The sequence below is a fragment of the Ruditapes philippinarum genome, unplaced genomic scaffold (genome assembly GCF_026571515.1).
Source record: "Ruditapes philippinarum isolate M1 unplaced genomic scaffold, ASM2657151v2 ctg3664_1_1_1_1, whole genome shotgun sequence".
Classification (NCBI taxonomy): Eukaryota; Metazoa; Mollusca; class Bivalvia; order Venerida; family Veneridae; genus Ruditapes; species Ruditapes philippinarum.
This window is the reverse complement of record NW_026853478.1, coordinates 63330-81642: the sequence shown is the minus strand read 5'-3', so window position 1 is coordinate 81642 and position 18313 is coordinate 63330.

The following is an 18313-nucleotide window of genomic DNA, read 5'->3' as shown; positions in this document are numbered from 1 at the left end:
GTTTCTTGGTTATTCTCTGTAATGACGGAGTAAGCCTCGGTTTTTTCGTCATTCTTTGTTACAACGGAGCTAGCCTGGGTTTCTTTGTCATTCTCTGTTACAACAGAATTAGGCTGGGTTTCTTGGTCATTCTCTGTTACAACGGAGTTAGCCTTGGTGTCTTCGTCATTCTTTGTTACAACGGAGCTATAGCTAGCCTTGGTTTCTTCGTCATTCTCTATTACAACGGAGTTAGCTTGGGTTTCTTCTTCATTCTCTGTTTCAATGGAGTTAGCCTGGGTTTCTTCATCATTCTCTGTTTCAACGGAGTAAGCCTGGGTTACTTCGTTATTGTTTGTTTCAACGAAGTTAGCCTGGGTTTCTTCATCATTCTCTGTTTCAACGGAGTTAGCCTGTGTTTGTTCTTCATTCTCTGTTTCAACGGAGATAGCCTGGAATTCTTCGTCATTCTCTATTCCAATGGAGTTTGCCTGGGTTTCTTCTCCATTCTCTGTTTCAATGGAATTACCCTGGGTTGCTTCGTCATTCTCTGTTTCAACGGAGTTAGCCTGGGTTTCTTCTATATTCTCTGTTTCAACGGAGTTACCCTGGGTTGCTTCGTCATTCTTTGTTTCAACGGAGTTAGCCTGGGTTTCTTCTTCATTCTCTGTTTCAACGGAGTAAGCCTGGGTTTCTTCCTCATTCTCTGTTTCAACGGAGTTACCCTGGGTTTCTACGTCATTCACTATTTCAACGGAGTAAGCCTTGGTTTCTTCATCATTATGTCTTACAACGGAGTTAGCCTTGGCTTTTTCGTCATTCTCCTGTATTTGAGCATTATCGATGGTTTGGAAAAGATGTTGAGGGTAAGTCAAAGTAAATGACCTTGGTACAAATTCCTCTGCCTCTGCTCTCAAGTTAGAAACAACTGGTAATGTGATGTTTTGATGAGTGCTGTCGATAGCCATGACAACTTCCTGCCTGTTTCTGGCATTTTTTTTCTTCTCCAGACTTTTCTTTTCCCGATATTTCATCCATCTCTCCAATTGTTTCTGAGAATACTTCCTTTCTCTTTCCGTTGTCTGTCACCTGGAGCACGAGTGTGGCGTGTTTTTCGTTAATAATATCCTTTGATTCATCCATATTTTATCACATATCGCTTGAAATTTTTTTGCTGTTTAACTATGAATCTTATACTCGTTGCTAAGAAGAAATTACTGCGCAACGAGCGTAGCCCCGTTTGTGCCAGCCCGCATAGCTCAATCGGTTAGAGCGCGAGATTTGTAATCTCGACATTGTGGGTTCGATTCCCGGGCTGGCCAACTAAAATTCCTAATCAGTCTTTTGGATGAGACTTTAAATCGAGGTCCCGTATATGGGTGCTTAAACACTTGGCACGCTAAAGAACCAGGAGAAGCTTCTGGAATTGGGGCATCTTTCTGTATCTGTGATTGCACTATCCTCCAAAAAAATAAAATGACTAAAACTCTTCTGGAGGACTCGCCCATGCGAGTATAAATAAACGCAAATACACACACAGTAGCCCCGTTTGAGATTTATGCCCTCTTGAGATCGGAGTAACCTCTAAGGCTTACAAGCTATTTCAATATCCCAAGTAGCAACATCATTCATCATGGGTTTAAATGGACAGCACATCTTTGGGGCCCATGCAATAGCCTTTATCCGATTGGTAGGGTAGGGTGGGTAGACAGGGCCCCGGAAGTGTTTGTGTAGTGGTAGCGTACTAGCTGAAGGTAGGAAGTTAGGGGAGTCATGCATATTTTGAAAACAAAAAAGAACAAATGAACAACAGACTACATTTCATTTCTACAATATGTATCAAACTTAGCAAGGATGCTCTGGCTAAACTTAATGAGGTCCTACTGTAGCTTGTTGGATTTGAGTGTTGTCATAGCTTGTATGTCTTGTATGTCTTCCCAGTAGACATGCACCAAAATGGGGTCGCACTAAACTGCTGACGAATTAGCTGACGATATAGATATATAGGAAACTGCTGACCAGTTAAATAAAGTATTCTGGTTCCCGATATCTAACAAGTCTTTGCGTAGCGAAAGGGGAAGGAACTCCAGACTATTAAATAAAGAAGGATTATCGGAAAAGGCTGTAGGGAAAACATTGAAGGTGTGAATGTATATAAACACGCCGTTGGGGGTAATAAAAAGACGGGAAATTACCTTTATTCTTTATTTATATTTATAATTTTCACATTTATATGATTATTTTTAATAGATAATTAAACAAAATTGATATATACATGTAAAGTACCATAATATCATACATTTAAAAAAATATATTAACAGCTTTACCTGTAAAGATATGCTAAAAGTTCAATTAGTGTTTTATAAAGAATTACGATGTAATTATTTTTTTATCAAAATCTTTTGTAAACGTAATGTTTTACTAGAAAAAAATCTTGTATTGGAAAAAATTGTATTTTCAAAAGCAATAATTGCAATTAACGTTCATATATGAAGCAATTATATACACAGAGAGTTATAAAATCCCTTTAAACATATGAAAATGTAAAATCACTCTATATTTATATACTGCACAAAAAATAATAACAAGAAGAATACAATGTTTCATATTTGACCTAGGAAACATATTATGAGCAAACAGAACAAATAAGTTCAACATCAACATAAGATATATCAACGGGTGCATCAACACAGTGTTTATGGTACCAATTTAAACATTTATCACATTGTACTTGTTCCCTAAACAAGCAGGCATATTGCACATACAATATAAGTCAATTTGATACGATTATTTGTTTTTTTATTCTCCGAAAACTTAAATTTTACTTTGTAGTAGGGAATTCTGTCATTTTCTTCATTTTCTAAACATTTCAATAAAAAGCTTCTTAATTTGTTAGTATCAAAAATTTTACTTAAAAAAAGTTTTTTTTCTTACACAAAATGAAGTTGCTTGAGCAATTGCAAATACAAATCTGGAAACAAAGTGATATCCCTCGGAATCATTAATTACAACAAAATTAGATAAGAATTGCAGACTCGGTTTGATTGAGTCTGTACATGAGGGATAATAAATAAGTGCAACATCCCTCACGCCCCCTAGCACCGGCTTGAGCGGTACTCAATTCTCAACACTTAATAGTGCTGGCATCAATGATCCCGAAGGACCAGAAAAATATAACAACACTGAAGTGAAGTACAGGGCAACTTTTTACGGCTGCCACACAGCACTTGACAACTGCTGTTGTGAAGTATAAAAATCTGGGAACAAAGTGATCCCTCGGAAGCATTAATCACAACAAAATTACATAAGAATTGAAGACTCGGTTTGATTGAGTCTGTACATGAGGGAATGAATAAGTGTGTAATATGAGACTATTTATATAAATGTATACATGCGCATGCTTAGAAAGTAGTCCAACAGTTCTTGTTAAGATATTATCTTCAGTATTAAACTTGTAGTCATAGAACACACTTGTGTATCTTATTTCTTATTTGAGTTATACGTTTGTCTACTTGTGATATACTCACATACAAAACCACATAACATTACATGGTGTCAGAAATATTGCTGATTTTTTTTAAACATTTGATTTATTATAATGATATAGTTAAAAGTGATTTAAAATAAACAACAACAACAATGGATCTTAGTGGCATTCCACCACCAGTAATGAACTGGCAAAGCTCAAATTTAATTGAACACTGGCAATAATTTAAATTGAACGTGGAACTTATATTTTCTGGACCACTTAAATCTAAATCAGAGAAAGAAAAGGTTTCATACTTATTGCTATGGATTGGTGACGAAGGCAAAGAAGTGTACCGAATATGGGACCTTAATGCAGAAGACGCTAAAAAGCTTAACACATATTATGTAAAATATAAAGATCACGTGCAACCAAAACTTAATCCGATATTTGCAAGATATCAGTTTATGAACGAGATTCAAGGAAGTGACTCAATTGACGCTTTCGTGACGAGGATAAGAAACAAAGCCACAGATTGTCAATTCACAGACAAAAATGAAAACATCCGAGACAGAATTGTATTTGGATGTTATAGTTCCAAAGTACGTGAAAAACTAATAAATGAAGGCGAAAAATTAACATTAGACAAGGCAATACAAATTGCACAAAATTACGAATATTGCCAAAAACAGATGGCAACCATGGGGGCAGCCGCGCAAAAACCAATTGACGCTGTTAAGACGCAAAGGCATTATAGAAGAAAACAATCAGCAAATGGACCCACTAAGACGGGTATGATGCAAGGACATGGATGTCTGTGGACGTTGTGGCACGCGACCACAGGCGCTAGTCACATAATCAAATATTTTTCAAAATCGGCCTATATATGTATCTTTCTATACATATATAGGCCGATTTTGAAAAATATTTGATTATGTGACTAGCGCCTGTGCACGCGACATGACCAGAGAACAAACTGTCCGGCAAAAGGGGCTACATGCTGTAAGTGTAACAAACTGAATCACTTTTCAAAGAAGTGCAAATCACAGAAAAACGCTATAAGTGTAAATCAAATAGGGGACAATAGTGACATTGAACAAAACTTGTGCAATGCAGTTGATGGATACTCAATTAATACGGTGAGTACTAGCTTACATTCTCCAGACTGTGTTAGAACCGAACTTTGTCTTGGCCCAAACAAATGCCGAATCTCATTTAAAATTGACACTGGCAGTACTGCAAAAATTCTGCCTAAGCAATAATTTCAAAAACTGAAATTGAGTACCCCACTTGAGGCCCCTGATTGCAAATTAACCTCATATACAAGGTGAAGCACTTTCAATCTTGGGAACAGAATGTTGACTTGTTATTTAGGAAATCAGTTAATGATTGCAAAATTTTATGTGGTAGCCCAGCAAACATTACATATAGGACCGATGTTGGCCCGATATCATCTTCAATGTCGGCCCGATATCGGCATCCGAAGTCGGCTCGACATCGGATGAGCAACCCGGCTCAAAGTCGGGCCGATATCGGGTACCGACTTAAAGCCGATTTTTTACCTTCATTCATAATGTTAATAAGCTTTTTTATTTCTTACAGCATATTGGTTTGCTTTCCTTAACATATAACAGAACACATATTTATTTTGCAATACCTTTTATTACATCAGCAAGATTAAAATTTCATATACTTAATATATTTTCACATACATACTTCAATGTTTAAAAACCTTGTATGTTTAACTTACGTTTTTTCCATGCTAACGCACATAATAACAAGAAACATGGCAATGCCATGAAACCAGGTTTTCAATTATCACCATTGTAGATATTATGTTGTATTTGAAATACAAATACAAGCAACAAACAATGTAACTATGTGCAATGTAAATATGAATAATGTAGGAGGAATTGCCACAGAGGAAGTGTTCACTATAATTATATTCTGTATAAGGAAAAAAACAAAGGGCCATAATTAACTAAAAAATTATTCAATCACAAAACTCCGACAATATGCGCCAGGGCATTGAATGACAAAGCTACTGTGAACGTTTGAACAAAATCCGTAGAGAACTGTAGGAGTTCAGCACAGAAGAATTTTTCCACTATATATTCTATATAAGGAAAAAAAACAAAGGGCCATAATTAGGTCAAATATTATCCAATCACAAAACCCCGATAATGTGAGCCAGGGCACTTGATAACAAAGCTTCTGTGAAAGTTTGGTCAAAATCCGTTGAAAAATGTAGGAGGAGTTGCGCACTGAAGAAATTGTTTACGCCCGCCCGCCCGTCCGCCCGCCCGCCGACATACCTCAATCTAATAACCAGTTTTTTCCTTCGGAAAACCTGTTTAAAAATTTAGACATTAATCTTTACATGGTTCCTATAAAGATCAGTCAAAATGAAAATGTTTTAACAGAAATACTTAAGTCATGTGACTGGCAATGCAACCTTGCTATATTCATACTACTTTTTGTTTAGATAAAATAAGCTCAATGGCATTTTTCTTACTTGTTCCTTTGCTTTTTTACATCCTATAAACTTAAAATCTGTCTAGAAAGTGTCAAGCTGTTATCTCTGATATATTTAGTAACTGTATTTTAGATTTTGCACATTGATTCATACTCCAGTTATTACGAATTGAGTAAAACTTTAAAAGAATAGCTGACTTTTTTCACATTATCATGTTGAATAGAGTTAAACAGTATTTTGTAATTTGTACATGAGTAATGTCAAGTGTCGATTGTGGTTCCTCCAAGAGTCCCGATATATATTAACTTCTTCAATTGTTTAGTTTTCTGGAGCTCTTTATTTCCACCATGTCTTGATCATTTGCCAGATGAGATATTTCCTGCTATTGAATTTCAGCTCGGTGACTGTTGCCCTCTTTTTCATCACTACATTCTAGAGCAAAAATTTAAAAGAAACCTTATAAGTATATGTGTGTGTGTATAATAAAGATAAAAGTTACAAATATTGTCTTGATCTATATATTTAACACATATATAAAAAGAATATATAATAATTAAACAGTTTTTTTTAAACATTTATGTTAATAAATCAGTAAAAAAAACAATGAAACTTTACATCATAACACGGATTTATATTATAATTATTGTAATGTAAATCCGTGATAATAACTCTAAAGGCTCAAGCTGAATAATTATATTTTCATTATCATAGATATTTTTGTCTTAAAAAACATATACTTACTCATTTTAAGTGTTGCCTAGGACTCTGTTTTGCATCAATTGGTCATCTTTAGCTTCTAAAATGACATTTTCTTTCTACAAAACCAGCTATTTCAGATATCAGCACTCTGATTCAGGTATGTTTGTCATGCCACAGACATATGTTTTACCTGCAATGAATCATTTATGTTTCAAACTTTATACTATATTCTATAAGAAAATATATCAACATAATAATATGTTCACATTGTTACTACTAAAGGACTATGTTAAGAACTGTGTCCTTTCAAAAGGCAAGCAGGCACTATCCATTTCTTTTAATAAAGTAATCAACATTTTATTATTTCTGATTAAAACTTTCATTTGACATCTCTATCATAATTATAACTTTTAATAAAAATAAAAAGAAAAGTATACGGGGAAGTCAAAGACCGGGCCCGCGAAGCGGGTCCGGGCTTTGGCTTTCCCGGCTATAGACTACACGTGTATATTTAAAAGAAAATCAAATAAAAAAACAATAAAGAAATTTATAGAATTCTATACCTATCAACAAAATTTTCAGTGTCAGTTCTAGTCGGGCGCCGCCATTTACAATGTAACTCAATGATAATAGGCGGGGTATTCCGATAACGTACCAAATCTCAACTTTTCGGATAAATAATAATCGTCGAGTGTTCCGAGTGAAAACGAAAGCAGTGCATGTAATACCGAATGACACCTTTAAAACGGAAGGAATGAATGGAATATTTTTACGACTTCCCCGTTCATAGGCTTTGCCTAATTTCATATTAATTTGATGTTTATTCTCTCTCAGTCGCTAAATTTCAGGCAACAATTTAAAAACAGTTGCGAAAATGTATTACAAAATAATTTTCGGCGAAATAATTATGAAATTCCCAAACCTACGTTCAAAATATCAATGACGCCGAATACTACAACAATGAATTTATTCAAAAGCATAAGTAATTTATAAATTTACCAGTAGTAACAGGAAATAAATGTATATTGGATTTTTTCTCAAATAGATTTGAGAAAAAATCCACTTTTTGGCTGGAAAACTTGTTCCGGTTAGGTGGTTTCCTGCTTACATCTGTTGGTGCATGATTGAACGGGAAACCAGCTGCAATCGTGCCAATCGCAACTGTTCGGCCTTTTCCGTCAGTCTTCGGATTAATGATAATAGCCGATGTAAATCCGATTGCAATCGTGACAATTTGGGCGATTCCGTCATACTTCGGAGTAATATTACGGAAATCTAAGCTATTTTAGTTACTGCGGTAATACCAGTTTGTGTATATAAATAGGATTTCTATTTTTACTTGATTTATCGGTTTAAACCGTAATAAATTATAAACGAAATTGTTCCGTTTCATTTGTTTTTCAAGACGCAAAAGTTAGTTTCTGTTATAATTGTTTTTTTGTTTTTTTGTCTGTATTAGTTTTATAATATAATAGAGAATTGTGACTGTAGTATTATTCCATCTTCAAAGGGTGGTCCTGCTTACTTAATCACGCATGATCGAGTTATATTTACATCTACTGAACGCAATTCAACTTCTTGGTGAGGTAATCTAAAAATAGCCCATGCATATCATTAACCTTGCCATATCATAGTTGATACATGATTATTAATTGTTACCACGTAACGAAGTATTTTAGTGCATTTACTTGTCTATAAAGCAAAGGAATGATTTCGCTGCGAAAAAGGGGAAATGAGATGTGCACACTTGTTTTCCTTCAGTATCACGTTAATATTTTTTACGATTGATCATTTTCTTTATTAGTTTTATACAATAGAGAATAGATCTAAATCGTTTTGACAAAAAAAATATTCGGTTTTCCAAAAAAAAAACAACTAAATAAACCCTTTATGATATACAAATACCGTAATTCAAAAAACAAATGTGATAATAAATTGAACCCCCACCCCCCACCCACCCCTCACCCCCCCCCCCCCCCAAAAAAAATTTTTTTTTTAAAGGGTTGGGATGAAGGCACAACTGTGCAAGCCTTTCCTTTTAAAGGAAACTTTATTTAGTTTTGGCGCAAACTTCTTCACATGGCAGGTGTGCTAGAAAAATACCACGTTGTGCAAATCACTTATACACTAAGTCGGCAACAGACATGGAGCCGATATAGCACCGAAGTTTTTTTTATGAAAACGACTTAATTACTCTTTACAAACGCATCGATTTCTTGCTGAAATGAATAAGAGAAGAATATACTAAAAAACTCATTTAATTGAATAACAGGAAATAAATGTATATTGGACCTATATCGGACCGATATCATCCTGTCTTTAACAAGTTCGTCTATATCGGATATATATCGGTTCGACGGCGGAAAGCCGACTTCGATATTCCGACATTTAGCCGATATCGGCCCGATATAGGTATGTTTGCTGGGAAATAGAAATGCATCCCCTCTCTGAGGCTTGCAAACTTCATTAAACCTTGGCCTGATTAAGCTCACATTTTCTGTGGAACACTTCCTCCCTGACAAGAATAAAACATTTTTGACCAGAGAAATAGTCATGAAAGAATACAGTGACCTATTTTCTGGTATTGGAACTATTGATGGTCAGTGCAGTTTGCATTTAAAGGAAAATGCAGTACCGACTATTAACCCACCACGTAGAGTACCCGACGCCTTAAGAGCACGTGTAAAGTCAGGGCTTGACAGAATGATTAAAGACAAGATAATCACAAAAGTCAATGAGCCTACAGATTGGGTTAATTCCCTTGTCGTTGTAGAAAAGCCAAAAACTAGGGCATTACGAATATGCCTTGACCCTAAAGCATTAAATGAGGCAATTCGCAGACCGCATTTACTTTAGAAGATATTACTTCAAAACTTAATGGCGCATCGATTTTCAGTATTCTTGATATAACGCATGCATATTGGAGCTTACAGCTTGACAAATGTTCGTTAATTCTAACTACGTTTAACACGCCGTTCGGAAGGTATAGATGGCTTAGACTTCCGTTTGGTATATCGGCTTCCGGTGACTTATTTATGCAGAAAATTAGCGAAATTCTCGAAGGTCTATCGGGCATAACTGCAATTGTCGCCGACATTCTTGTATACGGTCGCACACAGGAAGAACACGATAAAAATCTAAAGCACGTGCTTGAGCGCGCACGAGAAAATGGTGTCAAATTAAACCCAGATAAATGCAAATTGGTGTACAAGAAGTACAATTTTTCGTTCATGTAGTAAGCAAGGATGGTCTTAAACCAGACCAGTCCAAGGTCAAAGCTATAAGCGAAATAGGTCTTCCAAATACAAGGCCAAAGTTAGAAAAAATTTTAGGTATGGTTAATTACCTTGCAAAATTTGCACCAAATCTCGCAGATGCGACAGCTCCCCTCAGGAGCCTCTTGAGAAAAGATGTCGAATTCTGCTGGAAGAGCAACATGATAGAGCCTTTCAAAAGGTTAAACACATGATATCTTAAGCACCTGTGTTAGGTTATTATGACCCGAAAGCACCACTCACATAAGAGTCTGACAGCTCGAAGGACAGAGTAGGCACGTGTCTCATACAAAATGGCAGACCGATTGCATATGCGTCGAAAAGTTTAACCGAAACTGAAAAGGGTTATGCTCAAATAGAGAAAGAGTTATTAGCCATATTGTATGGTTGTACTCGTTTTCATCAATACACGTACGGGAGACATGTGACTGTACACTCTGATCACAAACCAATCACTGTTATAATAAAAAAAAATTGTCAGCCGCATCACCTAGACTGACATTAAAGTTATCTATGTTCCAGGTAAACACATCCCGGTCAGTGATTGCCTATCTCGACAATGTATATCAGATTCGCAGTCAGAAGTAGTTCAAGGACTTGACAGACATGTGCACACTGTATGTAAACAACTCCACTTCACTGATCAAAGATTGCAAAATATTTCAGAAATAACAAGCAGTGATAAAGAAATGGTCATTTTAAAACAATCATTGAAGGTTTCCCAGAGGAAAGATCAAAGTGCCCATCAGATATACTTGAGTTCTGGAACCATAGGGATGAACTAAGTTATGAAAATGGTCTTATATTTCGAGGTCAAAGAATTGTTATCCCAAAATCACTCCGCTCTGAAATAATGGGTCACATACACACTGGGCATTTTGGTGTAAACAAAACGGTTGAGCGTGGGAAAGAAAATTTCTTTTGGCCCGGCATGATTAAACAAATCACAGAATTTGTTTAACAGTGTAGTTCTTGTCTCTCGCATCGTAATTCAAATGCAAATGAACCGCTTATAAGTCATGAGTTTCCTGATAGACCGTGGCAGAAATTTGGCACAGATACTTTTACTCATGATGGTAAGAATTACTTGATAACAATTGACTACAAGAAAAGCATTGATGCAAAGCATCAAAGGACGTCCAAGCAAGAAATACAAAAAGTGAAGATGAACTAGTAGATATATGATGACAAGATATTCTTATAAACTTTTCAATGGTTAATTGGTTTTTACCAGAATGAACGGGCGAAAGACATTGCATGTTCATTATGAACTTTGATTGGCATGCTAGAGATTAGAATATTACTTGTTATTTCTTTATGATCGTGATTATTAATAGCAACGGATAAACATGTATATACAATCATTTATAATCCATATGTGTAACGCATGACCAACACCACACTTGTGGAATTGTCCCTTATTATGTTATCGCTTTTAGCGAAGACCCCCTCTTAAGGTATCTGTTCACACTTAGTAAAAATATGACACTGGTTATATTACCATGTTGATCATGTTGAGCATAATTGTTTATTATGCAATAATTTTAATATAAAAAATACAGATTTTAGGAATATTGTTTTCCTCTCTTTTTTGTGTTTTATGTGTTATTTTAGTACCGAGTTTTTTATGTTTACTACTCTTTGTTTTATTAAAATTGTAAAATAAATTTTAAGAATTCAATAGTCATATTGACCGACGATTATAAGTCAAAACTTAACTGGAAAAAGTCAGTAAATTATGGTTAATCTTTCAATATATAATATTGTTTATTCTTAAACCATGTACATGTTCATTTGTATTTTTCTTTATCATTTTTTAAATCATCAATCAATTGAATGATTCATAAAATCTCATTTGTAACTTTGAATAATTCCTCGGCATCTTTACTAAACACGAATAACAAATTAAATAAAATGTTTCAAAGTTGATAGTGTCATATTAATACCATAAAAATGTACCTTTTTTCTCAATTATTGTACATATTTATTGTTTTTATCTCATATAGATAAAAAGAAACATGCAATTGTTGTTGTTGTTGTTTTTTTTTCGAATTGTATGTTTGTGTATAATAATAATCAATAAATTTGAGAGTTGATCTATGTTTATTAATTATTGTAACCAAACTAAGTGACAAACAATCATTTTGGATAAAAGCTTATTTATCTGTAAAATATTTGTTCTGTCCTGTTACGATATCAAACCGGGAGAGACCGGACAATAAACGTGTGATACTATTCGCCGGTCACTAGTAAATCCCGGTCAAAATAGACCGGGAGAGACCGGGAATTACCGATAGGAGTACATCCCTCTATAAATAGATTTTCGGAATGTTTAGGTCATCAGCTCATCATTCTATTTTTCCATACCATAATAGCCCTCTGTGTACTACAAAATAATAAATAAAAAAAACCGTAGAGACGGAAAAGGTTATTTCACTTGAAAATGTTTGCATCGCGAAATTCTCCAGTTCGCTATTCATTGTACATATCGCGACATTTTTTCATTTTTAATTAATAATAATCAAGCACTCTCATACCGATCGGAATGATCGACTTTTATTATGACCGACTAAAAGGCTCGAGAAGTTGCTGTCGCCCTTTCACAAAATCTGATTTCATTCCATATAGGGCGCCGCGCTTCGGCGCGGACGCCAATTATAGTCGATTCTTTGAAATGGACTATTTGCCAGATACTCGATCAAATATCGTAATACAAAAACTTCGTGCACATATGTCTCGATATGGAATTGTAGATATTTGTATGAGTGATAACGGACCGCAATTTTTGTCAACAGAATTTGCCGAGTTCGCGAAATCATGAGAATTTACTCACATTACGTCATCACAATATCATAGTTGGTCAAATGGAATGGCTGAAAAGGGTGTGTCGATTGCTAAGAAAACCTTGACTAAGGCAAAATAATCTAGGCAAGACCCATATGTATGTATTTTAGAATACAGAAACACACCTTTAGAATTAATGTGATTACATCCCAAATCATGCAGTTGTTAATTGGACGACGGACAAAGTCTGTAGTTCCAATTTCTGAAGAAAAAAAAGCTTCAGCCCCAGACAATTAGTCCATCAGTGGTTAAATCAAAAATGCAGAAAATCAAGTCTAAACAAAAATATTATTTTGATAAAAACTCAAAAAGTTTAAGTCCACTTCAAGCAAACGACCCAGTTCGTATTCAATTTGGTAAAAAATGGGTACCAGGAAATGTTACTTCAAAGAATGGAGAAAGGTCATACAATGTAAAGACACAAATGGAACAATTTACTGCCGCAATAGGAAATTTCTAATCAAAACTCAAGAAAACCCAAATAACTGATTTTCTCCCTAATGCACTTTATTCATCATGCACACAAAAGATCAAATTACCTGATAATAGTTTCCCACAAAATAGTGACCCTTCTATTAACTCTAATTAAACCACTGGCTAACACATGTGGTAATTATGTAACACGGTCTGGGAGAATTGAAAAGCCTAGTACTCGTTATCAGAATGATACTTATCAGAAGTAAACTGACTGATGATTATACATCTGATAAACGATCATTGTGTAATTAAATAGATTAGTTCGTAATGATTGTTTTTGATTTAAAAAGTTTCTTTATATAATCTTTGCCAATTATTCTTGACTTTATCAATTGGCATAAATGAAAATGAAAAATCTTTGATAGAATGCCCTTCAGAATTAAAATGTTCAGATACATTGGTAATAGTGCCATGGATGTATAAGCTAGGTACAATTATTCCTGATGGCATGAATTCAAAAATACTTTATTAATTTTGTAGATTATAATTCTTCATTTTAATATTTTTTTATAGAAAACTAACCTTATTAGTTATTCCCGAATACGGATTGTAAATGTCTCTCTCTTCCAGAATCCATCTGGCACAATATGATTTCAAAGAATGGTAAATGTTTGTTTCGAAATATTTCAAAAATGACTCACTCCATGATGATTTAAGTTCTGACAGCATATTTTCAAAATTTTCGATGTTTTGACATTACAATAAGGATTTTATATTAGACTCGTATATTTTTTTATCGTCTTTTGAACCACCATGTTTCGAAATCCAAAATTTTTATATCACTAAAAATGTGATTCCAGCAATTAACAACAGGTGCTTTTTTCTAACTGAGCTTCAAATGCTCCAATGATACCATTTTCTCTGTCTGTTATAATGGTAACGTTCGTAGAATTTAAATTTGGAACATTTCATAATTGAAAGTTGTCAGTATAAAGTGTTCCATTTTTTCCATCATTTAAATATATACCAGTCATTCCATAAATTTATGCTGTTTACAGATATATACAATTTAAAATGATTTTAAATCGATCAACATAAAATCATGACTTAACACTTTTTCAATAAGTAGAATATGTAGTTAAATATCCGGGACATCAAAAATTGCATATATTTTTGCATTTAAATATGAATTGTTTTCCATATGTATTTAACATATTTTCAAATACTTTGACCCATTTTGAATGTTGCTGCAATTTAATGCGTTTAACCAGGAGCATTTTGAGGAATATATACAACTTTCAATGTCTAACATTTTAAGCCCCCCATGTTGGTAATCTTCTAATATAAATATTCTAAAATTTTACAATTACAAGACGTATTAATAAAGATACCGACGCCTAAGCTGTTTGTACTATTTAATTCCGCTATTTTAAAGTAAGATTTTCCATGTGTATGCTTGCTCCTTAATTATTAGTAACTTTAGGTGTTATGATATGAATGGCTACCTCTACGTCTTTTTATTTTAATCAAATTATAATCATTGGATTTAAATTAAATACTGTGATAATTTCCAATCAACTATTTCTGAAATCCATGCAAATTTTTTAGGGGTTGTTCTCATCTTTGAAATGAAATCTGATTTGAATTCGGTAATGCAACACATTAATAATCATTATATAATATACATATTCGTCTAGTATAACATCATCATTTTTATAATTAATTATTATTTTCCTTTGTTTATGGTTCAGTTTGAATGACTTTATATCAATTAATTAACAAGATCTATTAAAATGGGGTATAGATGGATACCGAAAATAAGCTATTTTCGCGAAAATAAGATCGCGGCTACGAAAATAAGATTTATTTTTTAAATAGTGCATTTATCTGTTGAAATAATTATGTAAAATATATATTTATGCATTCATTGAATGATTTTACAGCAAATTAAAATTTCAGAACCAAAAAAATATTTAAATAGGTGAAGTTTGAGCCGAAAATACTATCGTACGAAAATAGCTCAAAATTGCTGTTAAAGCGAAAATAAGATCGGGTCTACGAAAATAAGATTTATTTTTTGATATAATGTATTAAAAACGTATTTTTTTGTTTCTTAACAATTGATTTGTATGAATGAAATAATAAATTTCAGAACTAAAAGTATATTTTAAAAAAGTGAAGTTTCAGCCGAAAATACTGTCGTATGAAAATAGCTTAAATTGCCGTGTAAATCGAAAATACGATCGGGTCTGCGAAAATAATATTTATTTTTGATATAATGAATCAAAAACTATTTTTGCTGTTATTAAATGATTTGTTTGAATGAAATATTAATGAATAAAAAATTTTGTAATGAAATACTAGATGTTTGTGCGGCAAATATGGTAAATATTCCAAATTTACTATAGTAAGAACGCATGAACATATTTAACCAAGATGGCATCTACGAAAATATATATAAGATTTACATGGTTCATAACTTATATTAAAATAGTGTTAACTTTACTTTTAATGATTTTGCAAATAAGTTTTAAGAATGAAATGTTCTCTTATAAGACAAAAAATGTTTGTGGTGAAAAAGTATCAAAATAAAAAAAAAGAACTATTGCAAAAACAACCTGAAACAACGACTACGAAAATAAGATCTAGATCTATATAAGAATATGTATCGTACGAAAATAAAATCATAACAGTACTCTACGAAAATAAAATCTGTAAGGAAATAAAAGCTGTATGAAAGTAATGTTCATACGAAAAAAGGTATATACCAAAATAAGATCTTGCTGTAAATAGTTAATACCTGTATGAAATTATTTATTATTTGTGAAAGAACTACATGTACGAAAATAAGATGAATAGATATAATTTATTGACGTATACATATTTGTACATAGTCACAATAAAAAACACGTTATACATAAATCATAAGTCATGGTACGATCATATTGAAAACAAACATTGTTAAACAAAAGTATTTATGGAGAATGTTCTTAAATCCATATTTAAACAATACAAAGTTTACTCTTATTAAAAAATTGCAAAAATGACTTTCATATATTTAATATGTAGTGAATCAACGATTAAAATTACATGATAAATACCATACTGTCGCTTTTTAATGAGCAAAATTATCAAGCGCATACTGGTAAAAATAGTCTTTTAATGGTAATATTAATAAGGTCATATCGACGCTTAGTAGCAAAGATGATGTATTTAGCAAGTCCAATTAATTTGACTTCAAAAGCTGCAAAAATTTAAACATACTCGGCCTTCTGAAAAAATATGGCTTAATGAACTCCCTACGTAATGCAGTATAACAATTGCGAATGATAATAAAATGAAATTCATCCTCAATTTCTTGAAGATTACATAATTCACATTTTCTTTCAGAACGTGGATTTCTATTAGGACCATACCTCTCTGCCTCTATCTTTAATTTATGAGAAGATAATCTAATACGAGATAAATTTTGTCTGTAGGATTTAATGAATAAATTATCAGGATAAAATGCAGGTTCAAATTTGTCAATCAAATGTACATACAGATTAGACAAAAGTGGACTAAGATCTGTAAACAATTCAAAGTCAAAACCTGTATGCATTGATATTCGTACAAAAATAATTGAGAATATGATCTGTATGGAAATACTATATGTACGAAAATAAGATCCTATTGAAAATAAAACTATACGAAAATAAGATCTGTCTGTATTCGACTAAGATTTTTACAATTGAAAGATCTGTAAAAATGAAAGTTGCATGAAAATAATATCCTTACGAGAATAAGATACATATGAAAATAATATATGTAAAAAAATTCCTGTATGAAAATACTGTATATACGAAAATAAGATCCTATAGAAAATGTGATCTATACGAAAAAAAAAAAAAAAAAAAAAAAGATCTGTAAGAAAATAATACGCACGAATATAAGATCTATATGAAAATAAGATCTGTATGAAATAATGTCTGTTTTTTACTAAGATTTTTACGAAAGTAAATTCTGTAAAAATAAAATCCTTCTGAAAATAAGATTTATACGAAAATAATTAAGATCTGTACGAAAATAATGTCTGTATAGGAATAAGACTTATACGAAAATAATATTTGTATGATAATAATATCTTTATCAGAATGATATGAAAAACGACTGTTTATGAAAATAATGTCTTTACAAAATAAGATCTTTAACGAAAATAAGATCTGTGTAAAAATTTGTCTTAATTTTTGATAACAAAATCTGTTAAAATCTGTAAAAAATAAGATATCTATATGAAAATCTGATATGATTGGTGACAATGATAAATCGCCAATAAACACCTTTAATGAAGGGCTTTAATAAGTGTGTGTCAATTACGATAAGTGCGAAGAACCAATAATCCAATCATCGTATTAGCGCATTGATTGCTGCCGACAGTCATGTGCACGTGTCATACGTTGTGTCATTTTTTTCCTTCCCTCAAATAGAAATATCTTGTTTATGCATTATCTAATTAAAGCACTTAAAGCAATAAAGTTATATACTTTTCTTTTACTTAATATAGATATTATTTCCATATTAGAATCTACACGTATCTTCAATTATCTTTTATATTGCTAAAATTCATTTCCATAGTGATATCTTATTTTCATATAGATATCTTAATTGTTTACAGATTTTGATCTCTTTTTCGTATCATTCTGAAACAGATATTATGTTCATATTTAATACATTTGTATTATTTTCGTTTAGATCTTATTTTCGTAAGGAATTTTTTTTTCATGCAAATTTCATATTCACAGATCTTATAAAAAATATTTGTAAAAAGCTTAGTCTCATACAGATTTTATTTTTGCAGAGATCTTATTTTCGTATGCGAGTAAATCTTATATTCGTGCAGATATATCAATTCATGCAGTAATTGTTTTTACAGATCTTATTTTCGTACATACATAGTATTTTCATACAGGTATTATTTTTTAACAAAGCTCATTTTCGTATATATATCTTATTTTTGCATAGATCATATTTTCAATTAGATCTTATTTCGTACAAATTTCAATTCATATATACCAGTATGGATTTTAATTGTTTACAGATCTTACTTTCGTATAGATCATCAATTGGATCTTATTTTCGTACATGTAGTATTTTCATACAGATATTACTTTTCATACA